The sequence below is a fragment of the Hyla sarda genome, chromosome 8 (assembly GCF_029499605.1).
Source record: "Hyla sarda isolate aHylSar1 chromosome 8, aHylSar1.hap1, whole genome shotgun sequence".
In the NCBI taxonomy this organism is placed as follows: Eukaryota; Metazoa; Chordata; class Amphibia; order Anura; family Hylidae; genus Hyla; species Hyla sarda.
The window spans coordinates 78,471,623-78,484,373 of record NC_079196.1 but is presented as its reverse complement, the minus strand read 5'-3'; positions in this window follow the sequence as shown (position 1 = coordinate 78,484,373).

Genomic DNA, 12,751 nt, shown 5'->3' with positions numbered 1-12,751 from the left:
GTTTCATAATTAATGTTTCTATGATACGACTTGAGTTACTTTTCTTATAACCGTGTAATCCAAAACCCTGAGACTACTTATTACAGAGTCTGATCTCGTAGTGGCAGCCTTGGTGTGGGTTGCAGACAGTGTTTCCGCCCATATATTTCCTGTTTTTCTGCTGCCGTCCTAACAGTTCAATGTCCAGGAAAATTTATTTGGAAGTGAAAACTGTGTTTATACAGGAAGTGTTGCTTTTTAACACTATTAACCCGTCTTCCATCACTACCTCCCCTTTGTAAGACCCTGGGATTTAGATATTTATATGTAACATATGCAGTGCCCATTTAGCATATCTTCTCATGTATTTAGAAATTTTATTCATAAACTTCCATTACCTGACAGAGGCTAATGTGTGTAATTTTGCTGGTATATGTCGGGTTTGCAGCATAGATTAGTGCCAGTGCTATTCACTAGAGCAGTATACAGGAAAAAAATTATATCATGCAATATACATTTTATTTGTATAGCCCCAATAGACTCTGACAATGTAGAAATTAATATTCTGCATCTTGCTAAGAAACTGTACCCAATCATACTCTCTATATCAAATTGGTACTTTTAACCTAAGACTATAGTAATCCTCTCTACACAATTATGGCAAGAGGCTAAGACACTGTCACACTGGCTTTACTGGTACCTTAGGCCATTTCTACACAATATACCATCATACTTAGGCTGTTATTATCACAAACCAGAAAGTGGATTTCTCTTGGTGTATACCCTTAAAGGGGTACTGCGCCCCTATCCATCTCATCTTACAGTGGGGATCAAATGTTTGGGCACCCCAGGTAAAAATTAGTATTAATGTGCATAAAGAAGTCAAGGAAAGATAGAAAAATCTCCAAAAGGCATCAAATTACAGATTAGACATTCTTATAATATGTCAACAAAAGATAGATTATATTTCCATCATTTACACTTTCAAAATAACAGAAAACAAAAAATGGCGTCTGCAAAAGTTTGGGCACCCTGCAGAATTTATAGCATGCACTGCCCCCTTTGCAAAGCTGAGACCTGCCAGTGTCATGGATTGTTCTCAATCATCATCTGGGAAGACCAGGTGATGTCAATCTCAAAGGTTTTAAATGCCCAGACTCATCTGACCTTGCCCCAACAATCAGCACCATGGGTTCTTCTAAGCAGTTGTCTAGAAATCTGAAACTGAAAATAGTTGACACTCACAAAGTTGGAGAAGGCTATAAGAAGATAGCAAAACATTTTCAGATGTCAATATCCTCTGCTCGGAATGTAATTAAGAAATGGCAGTCATCAGGAACAGTGGAAGTTAAAGCAAGATCTGGAAGACCAAGAAAATATCAGACAGAACAGCTGGCAGGATTGTGAGAAAAACAATTAAAAACCCACGTTTTACTGCACAATCCCTCCAGAAAGATCTGGCAGACATTGGAGTTGTGGTACACTATTCCACTATAAAGAGATTCTTGTACAAATATGAGTCATCAGAAGAAAACCTCTTCTACGTCCTCACCACAAAAATCAGCGCTTGAACTTTGCAAATGAACATACAGACAAGCCTGATGCATTTTGGAAACAAGTTCTGTGGACCAATGAGGTTAAAATTGAACTTTTTGGCCGGAATGAGCAAAGGTACGTTTGGAGAAGAAGGGAAACAGAATTTAATGAAAAGAACTTCTGTCCAACTGTTAAGCTTGGGAGTGGACCAATCATGCTTTGGGGTGGTATTGCAGCCAGTGGCACAGAGAACATCTCACGAGTAGAAGGAAAAATGGATTCAATAAAATTTCAGCAAATTTTGGATGCTAACTTTATGCCATCTGCGAAAAAGCTGAAGTTAAAGAGAGGATGGCTTCTACAAATGGATAATGATCCTAAACACACCTCGAAATCCACGGGGGATTACATCAAGATGCGTAAACTGAAGGCTTTGCCATGGCCTTCACAATCTCCTGACCTCAACATAATTGAAAATCTATGGAAAGACCTTAAAGGTGCGTTCCCACAGGGCGTTTACGCAGTGTATTTGACGCTGCGCAAAATTTATGGCAGCAGCAGGAAATACGCTGCGTGTTCCTTGCTCACTATACACACAGGGCTTTCCGGCAGCAGCCCTATGTATGCAGTGAGTTTTGGAGGTGGAGCCGCGCGTCACAGACACGCCGGCACACGGCCCCGCCTCCAAAACCCACTACACACATAGGGCTGCTGCCGGAAAGCCCTGTGTGTATAGTGAGCAAGGAATACGCAGCTTATTTCCCACTGCTGCCATAAATTTTGCGCAGCATCAAATACGCTGCGTATACGCCCTGTGGGAACGCACCCTAAAAGAGCAGTGCGTGACAGACAGCCTAGAAATCTCAAAGAACTGGAAGACTTTTGTAAGGAAGAATGGGCAAAGATACCTCAAACAAGTATTGAAAGATTCTTGACTGGTTACAAAAAGCGTTTATAAGCTGCGATACTTGCCAAAGGGGGCAGTACAAGATATTAACTCTGCAGGGTGTCCAAACTTTTGCAGATGCCATTTTTTTTTGTTTTCTGTTATTTTTAAAGTGTAAATGATGGAAATAAAATCTAACTTTTGATGACAAATTATAAGAATGTCTAATCTGCAATTTGATGCATTTTGGAGATTTTTCCATCTTTCCTTGGCTTCTTAATGCACAATAATACAAATTTTTACCTGGGGTGCCCAAACTTTTGATCCCCACTGTATAAGATGTCTGACCACCCCGCAATCTTCGTGCTGCACCCGGCGTTCGTTTAACCCCTTAAGGACTCAGCCCATTTTGGCCTTAAGGACTCAGACAATTACATTTTTACGTTTTCATTTTTTCCTCCTCGCCTTCTAAAAATCATAACTCTAGTAGAGGGCTTGTTTTTTGCGCGACCAGTTGTCCGTTGTAATGACATAACTCATTATATCATAAAATGTATGGCGCAACCAAAAAAAACTATTTTTGTGGGGAAATTAAAACGAAAAACGCAATTTTGCAAATTTTGAAAGGTTTCGTTTTCACGCCGTACAATTTATGGTAATGACGTGTGTTCTTTATTCTGAGGGTCAATACGATTAAAATGATACCCATTATTACATACTTTTATATTATTGTTGCGCTTAAAAAAAATCACAAACTTTTTAACCAAATTAGTACGTTTATAATCCCTTTATTTTGATGACCTCTAACTTTTTTATTTTTCCGTATAAGCGGCAGTATGGGGGCTCATTTTTTGCGCCATGATCTGTACTTTTTTTTGATACCACATTTTCATATAAAAAACTTTTAATACATTTTTTATAATATTTTTTTTTTATAAAATGTTTTTAAAAAGTAGGAATTTTGGACTTTTTTTTTTTTCGTTCACGCCGTTCACCGTACGGGATCATTAACATTTTATTTTAATAGTTTGGACATTTACGCACGCGGCGATACCAAATATGTCTATAAAAAAAAATGTTACGCTTTTTGGGGGTAAAATAGGAAAAAACGGACGTTTTACTTTTTTATTGGGGGAGGGGATTTTTCACTTTTTTTTACTTTTACATTTTTTTACTTTTTTTTTTTACACTTGAATAGTCCCCATAGGGGACTATTCATAGCAATACCATGATTGCTAATACTGATCTGTTCTATGTATAGGACATAGAACAGATCAGTGTTTTCGGTCATCTTCTGCTCTGGTCTGCTCGATCACAGACCAGAGCAGGAGATGCCGGGAGCCGGACGGAGGAAGGAGAGGGGACCTCCGTGCGGCGTTCTGAATGATCGGATCCCCGCAGCAGCGCTGCGGGCGATCCGATCATTCATTCAAATCGCGCACTGCCGCAGATACCGGGATCTGTATTGATCCCGGCACCTGAGGGGTTAATGGCGGACGCCCGCGAGATCGCGGGCGTCGGCCATTGCCGGCGGGTCCATGGCTGCGATCAGCAGCCGGGATCAGCCGCGCATGACACGGGCATCGCTCCGATGCCCGCGGTTATGCTTAGGACGTAAATGTATGTCCTGGTGCGTTAAGTACCACCTCACCAGGACGTACATTTACGTCCTGCGTCCTTAAGGGGTTAAAGCGTCTGGTTCAGCGCTGGGGCGTGTCCGTGATGTCACGAGCGGGATGAGGCCGTGACGTCATTGCCACGCCCCCTCAATGCAAGTCTTTGGGGGGGCCGTGATGGCCGCCATGCCCCATCCCATAGACTCGCACTGAGGGGCCATGGCCATGACATCATGAGCCTCCGCCCCGCATCGCTAGTCATCTGGCATGGATCAAAGTTTGCTCCATGCACCGGAAGTCTAGGGTGCCGCAGCCAAGATCGTAGGGGGTCACCAGTGGCAGGACCCCTGCGATCAGACATCTTATCCCCTATCCTTTGAATAGGGGATAAGATGTCTAGGGGTGGAGTACCCCTTTAACCATGCAAGAAGATGTCTACTTTGCTACAGAAGGATTGCTGTGACTGTGACTGTTCCCAGAGCAGTCACAGTTTTGGCAGTGGGGAGGACAGTCAGAATGTAACAGACCAGAGTTCTAAATGGAATAGAGCCAAACGTAAGTGAAAAACTGCAAGTAGCAGGCAGACAATCTGAGGGACATGTGGTGGCCCAGTACAGGAGTTGCTCTCCTGTACCCTTTCTGTCCTGTGTGGCAGGCTCTATTTCAGAGCCCCCTGAGTCCACCTTTATTATGTGTACCTTAAATGGTTTACAGAATCCTATGTTATTTATTCATTTGTCTTTAGAATGTTCATATGCCTTTAAATGTTGTTACCAAGTTCTGTGTAACCAGGGAAGGTGTCAGTGACCAGGTGACTTGTGCGGTGACTTATGGGACCCCTTAAAATTGCTCTCATATAAACCAAGGGAGGAACTAGCTAGTGAATCTATTCTCTACTGAGGAACAGTCAAGACCTGAGAGTGTCTGGTGTCCAGAAGAGACCCAAGGCCTAACCACGCAGCCACGCTTCCATCACCAAGTGTGGAAAAATACAAAGATGCTAAACTTGGAGAGCCGACAATTCCCACTTAACATGTGCGCACTTACTTCACTGAGAGGGGTATAAACGTCCGTTACCCCCTCGGTTCCTGCCAGTCTTACTATAAGCCTCCCAAGGTCTCCGCCATGCTCTAACTCCAGCCACAAGCCGATGTTTCCTCCACCCGTGCCGTTCCTGAGCAATCAACTTCCGCACACTTCTTTTTCAGTGTAGATGATATAACAGTTTATTAAAATTACCACATATAGCAATACACGAATGATAAAATCGTACTAATACATCAAGATCCGACGTGTTGCAGGGGTTATTCCCCTTCCTCAGGGATGTAAAACCCCCCTTCACCCGGAAGTGACCTCACAGAGTAAACGCTCTTATTTATTATTATTATACAATGCCTTGGCACCTTTCTGCCCAAAGAATTCACGAACGCTCAATAACTTCATTAAAACCATTCGGGGTCAATGTGTTTAACTTTCTCTTCTGCACAGGTTTGTAAACCTGCACAATCCTTTCCCTATCTGTTCTACAGGAATCACCCGGAGGAAATCTGGATCAAAATGCCGCGAGACACTAATTCAAGTATCTGTGTTTTATGTTAAACCTATGTGAATTTATGCATTTTCTGAGTGTCTGTGAGGTTCTACCCACGTACTGGGTCCCACACAGACACTCCAACACATAAACTACATAGTCACTTGTACAATTTAATGTGTTTAATAGTTGCTCCTGTTAAAGCACTCACTACACATTTATGTATGAACACGTACTATACCTTTTTTTGGTTACATTTAAGTGCACCTTTTTGTTTTAATTCTCCTCTTTCTATTTTTTTCCCTTTTTTTACACCACTCAACCGAGGATACGAAGGAGCAATCTCCTGTGCCACAGTCTTTGCCTGTCGGTAAGTAAACCTAGGTTTAAAATTCTCAGTCCCTATAGCTTCCTTTAAAAAGGGATCATGCTGTAATAATCCCCAATTTTTTCTAATAATTTTTTCCACTTTATTTGCATTACTTGAATATCGAGAAGTGAACGCAGTACAGAATTCCGCATTCTTATTTCCATTTTTATTCTTTTTCTTTTGAGCAAAATTTTGATTTTTTTTTATCTGTTCAGTTCTTAAATTTGTGTCAGCTTTTTTTCTTGCTCCCTTCACCACTGCTTGGGGATAACCCTTTTCCAAATACTGGTATCTCCTTTCTATAATTTTTGCTTGTTCTTCATAGTATTTATTTTCTGAACAGTTTCTTTTTATTCTGGTCAGCTGTCCGAAGGGTATATTAACCTTCCAACTTTTCAAGTGACTACTACTAAAATGCGAATAACCATTGGCATCAATGGATTTAAAAAAAGTTTTTGTATGTACCTTATTTTCCTTTATATATATATATATATATATATATATATATATATATATATATATATATATAAATAAGTAATCAATTCTTTATCTATATGTTCTGTGAATTAAACCACATTAGTTATCATTAATATCCATTAAAAACTCATAAAAACTTGTTTTACTCCCTTCCCAGATAAAAAACAAATTGTCTATATACCTTCTGTAGAATTTTATATTCTTATAATGACGACTATCCCCAATACACGTTTTTTCCACTGTCCCCATATAGAGATTTGCAAAAACAGGTGCTCATTTTGGGCTTATAGCGGTCCCATGGTGCTGAATATAAAACTGATCTTTGAATAAAAAATAATTATGACCCAATATATAACTCAAACTTTTTACAATAAAATCTTTTTGCCAGTTGGGCATTAAAATATCAGTGCAAAGCATCTCCCTAATAACCCCTACACCTTGTGGAATATTAGAATATAAAGACACCATATCCATGGTGACCAACCATAAGTTGTCACTCCATTCAATCTCTTGCAATAAATGTAACAATTGACCCGAATCTCGTAAATAAGATGGCAGTTCTGTCACATAGTTCTGTAGAATTCGATCTGTATATTCTCCAAGGTGACTGGTCAGAGAATCTACCCCTGCCACTATGGGCCTTCCTGGGGGACAATAGGGGATTTTTTGTAATTTTGGAAGAAAGTAAAAAATATGCCATACCCGGACTCAGATGTCTACAAGGTCCAGAAGACTGGATTTGAACCGCAGGTGGTTAATCGGAACAGAATCAAATTGTGCCTCAGAGAGGACCTACCAGAAGCTCCTCCTCCTGCTCCCATAGCTGCTACATAATAGTCATGTTATTGAGGAATGTTAATATTTAGTGAGTCTTAGGGAAAAGTCTATTCCTTATCATCCTGTTTATAACTAGTTCCAGAGCATGTATGGACATTATTCATATGTAAATTTTTTTCATCCTTTTATTGTTCTTCAGCCTGAAATGGGACATTGTGATTAAATGCTTCAGGACTGCATCCGGCCCTATGGCCATTTCGTTCCTCTCCCTAAGGGGACAGATGTCGAGGACGACTTTTATTAAGTAAGGGGGTTTCCGGTGTCCCAGTACAGGACATGGTCCTGTACCCTCCCTAAGTCCCCTCAGAAAGAGTCCCAGCAGTCCATAGGGCTCTCCTGCAGGGTTCAACCCTTTGCTCACTTTCTATTGTCTCATATAAATGCATTGTATATAATGTGTATGCATTGTCAATATGTATAAAGTTTGTAAAAATGTGTACAGAAGTGTTAGTCATGTGATGCACTGTCATGTGACATACCCAGAGTTCCTTGGGTACAAGACACACAGGCTTTGCAACCAATGGGCTTTAGTCCAGCCTCCTCAGTATATAAGGGGCTGTAGTCTCTAAACTCTCTTATCTCCTGGATTTCAGCCCAGCACAATACCTGTACTATCTAAATTAATCACCACTAGGCTAAAGCCTAAAGAACCTGCAGCCACTTCAAAACGTGAGTTATCAAGCTCTAGCTACAATTCTAATGACTACTACTCAACTCAAGAATAATATTAGTAGCACAGTGGCTTGCATAGATATTTTCAATACTACAAGTCCCAGCAAGCCTGCGAGCTATCCTGTGTCCCGGTTGCCTCTAGAGGAACTGCATAACTGTAAAGACTGTTTCTTAAGAATTACAAGTAAAAGTTCCAGTTCTTGCATAATTCCTGCTATGGACATTCCTTTATTGAAAAAACGTTTTGGGTTGGTTGACGGCGGTTACCATACTGGAATAACCACATCCTGGCGTCACGAATAATCATGGTGTTGATAACACCTTACCCCACAGGGTTAATACCACCAGACCCTGCTACACTATAGCAACACCCCAGCTCACCACACCAACATTTTACCATAAAATGTACTGCAAAACTATAAAAAAAAAAAAAAAGAAAAAAAATAGTTATTTGTGGGTGGAGACAGAAACAACAACTCTGCAATTTTTTTTTGAAGGAGGTTCGTTTTTACACCAATAATACTGTGGTAAAAGTGATGCGTTATCTTTATTTTGCCTCTCTTTATTTATTTAACCCCTTAAGGACCACAGGTTTTTCCGTTTTTGCACTTTCGTTTTTTCCTCACTCATATGAGGGCTTATTTTTTTGTGCCACCAATTGTACTTTGTAATGACATCAATCATTTCATCACAAAATTTACGGTGAACCCAGAAAAAAATATTTGTGGGGCAAAATTGAAAAAAAAAAAACACGCCATTTTGTCACTTTTGGGGGCTTCCGATTCTACGCATTTTTACGAAATTCTACCTTTCGTAAAAATGGCACCATATATTTATTCTGTAGGTCCATTCAGTTACAATGATACCCAATGTATATAGGTTTTTCTTTATTTTACTAGTTAAAAATAATAACTACATGCACCAAAAATAGTATGTTTACATTTGTCCTCTTCTGACCCCTATAGCTTTATTATTTTTATGTATACGGAGCGGTATGAGGGCTAATTTTTTGTGCCATGATCTGGAGTTTTCATCAGTACCATTTTTGTTTTGATGCGACTTTTTGATCGGTTTTATAATTTTTTTTTTAGAGTATACAAAGTGACCAAAAATACGCAATTTTGGACTTTGGTAGTTTTTTTTTTACATATAAGCCATTGACCGTGCAGTTTAATTAATATATTAATTTATATTTTTATAGTTTGGATATTTATGCACGCAGTGATACCACATGTTTATTTTTATTATGTTTTTATATGAAATTTGGGAAAAGGGGGGTGTTTTAACTTTTAATAAGGAAGGGGTTAATGTGTATGTTTTTTACTTTTATTAAACTTTTTTTTTTTTTTTTTTACACTTTAGTAGGCCCCTTAGGGGACTTTTAGGAGGAATCATTAGATTCCTCATACAAATCAATGTAGTACCATAGAATCACATTGATCTGTGTGATCTGCGCTCGATTGATAAAGCCTGGTCCTGCCAGGCTTTATCATTCTCGGCGCAGCAGCAGCCATGGAAGGAGAGGTAAGCTCTCCGGCTACCTCAAAAGTGGATCGCCCCCACGTGATCGCGCTGCGGGAGGGCGATCCACCCCATTACACCATGGAGTATTTACAGGGTTCTTTAGACGCCGCTGTCAGCTTTGACAGCAGCGATCTAAAGGGTTAATAGCTGGGCGTGGCGATCACTGCATGTCGGCTATTAACGCCGGCCCTCGGCTACAAGAATCAGCTGGCTGGTATGGCGCAGACTCGAGTCAGAAGCCTGTGCCATACCCCGTTAAAGGCCATCTGTAGGTAATTAACACGTATCCCCTAAGTGTTTGATCGCGCGGGGGGGTCGGACCTCCTGCACGGGGCCACAGCTGACATGCCTCCCCCATGTAATTCTATGGGGAGGCAGGGATGCAGCGTTCGTGCCTCCCCGCCTCTCCCATGGTTCTGTATGGGGAGGGGGCGTACCATCGACCTCGCTGAGGTCGACGCTACACACATTAGCCGCTCTTGGCACTTTTGTCCCCCCCCCCCTATCCAGAGGACTTTTACAAATAAAAATATTTTACTAGACAACTCCCCAGCTTTCTCTTTGTGAGTATTCTAACTATCATGACGTCTACATGCTAAACCTGGTTTTACCACTAGATGGCTCCCTTGATTTCCATTTTTTTCACTTCACCTTCTTTTCATCCTCATGTTACCTCATATTTATAACATCATATTAGGGCTTATTTTTATGGCACCCTTTATTTTGCCTGGATTGCAAAACCCAAAAAATATTTGTGGGGTGAAATTGAAAATTGTGAAGCAATCACTCTTTCTAAACTCCCCATATGTAAACTTTTTCTGCTGTTTAATATTACAATACAAAATATGTGGTTTTTGTACTGTTTTAAATTTTGCTTTGCATCACTATGTACTGAGCCCCATAATATTTTTATACATGGAGTCATGTGTGTGGTAAGCTGTTTTTATTTGTGCAAGGTATTTAAAGGGAAAGTGACAGGATGTGCACCCACACTAAACCCAATATACTGGGTGAACAGCATTAAAAACATTGGTCACTTACTTTAATCCTTGGTGTAGTATCAGAGTTATGCCAGTTCATCCAACCATTCCTTTTGCTCTGCTGTGCACAATGGAGGCGGGGAGCTGGCTCACCAAGCTCCCCTGCCTCCACTATATTTACTGTCCTGCCCGCCCCCTGATAAATATGCAAATTCCTTCTCTCATGTCACTAGGATGTGAGCGAAGCAGCAGCGCCTGCACTCTGCTCAGAGAGCAGAGCATTCACATGGCGGCAGGCATGAATACATTCCTTATGAGACGGCTGCTGCTGTATGAGCAATGACTTCTCCTGCCTGTCCCGGTGATAAGGTCGCCCAGGGCCAGTTCTACCTATAGGCAAAATAGGCAGCCGCTCATCTAGCACCCCACACCCCACCGTGTCACCCCAGTAGTATGGTAATTACATGAGAAGTAGGTTTGTTACAGTGTGTTATCCCAGTAATAAGGTAATTACATGAGGAGGAGGTTTGTTACAGTGTGTCACCCCAGTACCAAGGTAATTACATGAGGGGGTGGTTTGTTACAGTGTGTCACCCCAGTAGTACAGTGAGGCGTGGCAAAGGGGGGGAGCCGATGGGCAAAGTCAAGGGGCGGATAAATTAGCTTTCGCCTAGTGTGGCAAAAATCCTTGCACCAGCCCTGACTTTGCCCCTTTCAGCCAATTACTCTGCCCCTTCACATATATGCTGAGGAAGTGGGGATTAATATTTATGGAGGAGATATTTTCAGATGGGGGGGGATTTATTGTAGGAACAGGCGGTCAAAAGCTTTCCTTATACTGCAGCTGCCTCCAGTGCAGTTAAAGGGGTAGTCCTGTTTTAGTCCTGCAGCAAGAAGAAGATCTCCTGTACAGCAGCTCCGAATTTCACCCAGCAAGAAGCATTAGAAACAGGGTCACCCGCACTATATTCCAGTATCAGGGCCAGATTAAGGCTGCCTAGAAGACGGAGCACTTCACTATGATGGGACCCCCCAACCCCCCCCCCCCCAGACAGTCCCCCTCCCCTCCCACTGAGATTTGTTGCCAGAATAGACCGGAAATAGGACCAGGCATAGTAGACAATGCGGTCCTTTTATGAATTTTTTTTTATTTGGAGGCCATTAAAGGGGTACTCCGGTGGAAACCTTTTTTTTTTTTTTTTTATTAACTGGTACCAGAAAGTTAAACAGATTTGCTAATGACTTCTATTAAAAAGTCTTAATCCTTCCAGTACTTATTAGCTGCTGAATACTACAGAGGAAATTATTTTCTTTTTGGAACACAGAGCTCTCTGCTGACATCATGACCACAGTGCTCTCTGCTGACATCTCTGTCCATTTTAGGAACTGTCCAGAGCAGCATATGTTTGCTATGGGGATTTTCTCCTAGTACTGGACAGTACCTAAAATGGCCAGAGATGTCAGCAGAGAGCACTGTGCTCATGATGTCAGCAGACAGCTCTGTGTTCCAAAAAGAAAATAATTTCCTCTGTTGTATTCAGCAGCTCATAAGTACTGGAAGGATTAAGATTTTTTGATAGAAGTAATTTACAAATCTGTTTAACTTTCTGGCACCAGTTGATTTAAAAAAAAAAAGTTTTCCACCGTATCCCTTTAAAATAAAAAAGGCTGCATAGTCTAAAATCACCTCAGTTCAAGTCGCTCTTTCCAGCCATTATGTCTGGAGAGCTTCAGATGAATTGTAGTTTAACAGCTGGAGCCTCAAATTTCAAGTTTCATCCATCATTACTGCAAAACTTACAAGTGACTACAGCACTGATGGGACAGTCATGAAAATATACAATGATAAAATTACTCATGGAAGAAGTCTTCTCTATTGCTGTTACTTTTCTTTTCTTCTTCATCTGGTCCAGACGCCAGGTCTTCTTCCAGCTACATCTTCCACTGTAAAGTTTGACGCCAGGACATCATTGGTTCCATACTTTGGCAGGGTTATAATGATTGTTGTCTTCATACAGAGGATAAGAATTGGCTGGCAGACACTGTGCTTCCTAATTATAATATTGCCAGACCTTGTGCCCCCTGTATAATATACTGTCAAACATCATGTGCTCTGAAAATAATACTACCACACACTATGTCTTCAGACCCCTAAGTCCCCCCAGACCCATCTTTTCCCCTCATCCTTCAAACTCCTAAGGTCTTGTCCACACTGTGAACATTGAGCCAGCAGAATGTCTGCTTGCAACAGGTCCTGCCTAAGTCATTGGTCGTAGGACCGCTCAGACATGCGCCATCTCACAGAAGGCAATGCAGTACAGCGGAATTCAGCCCACAGAATAA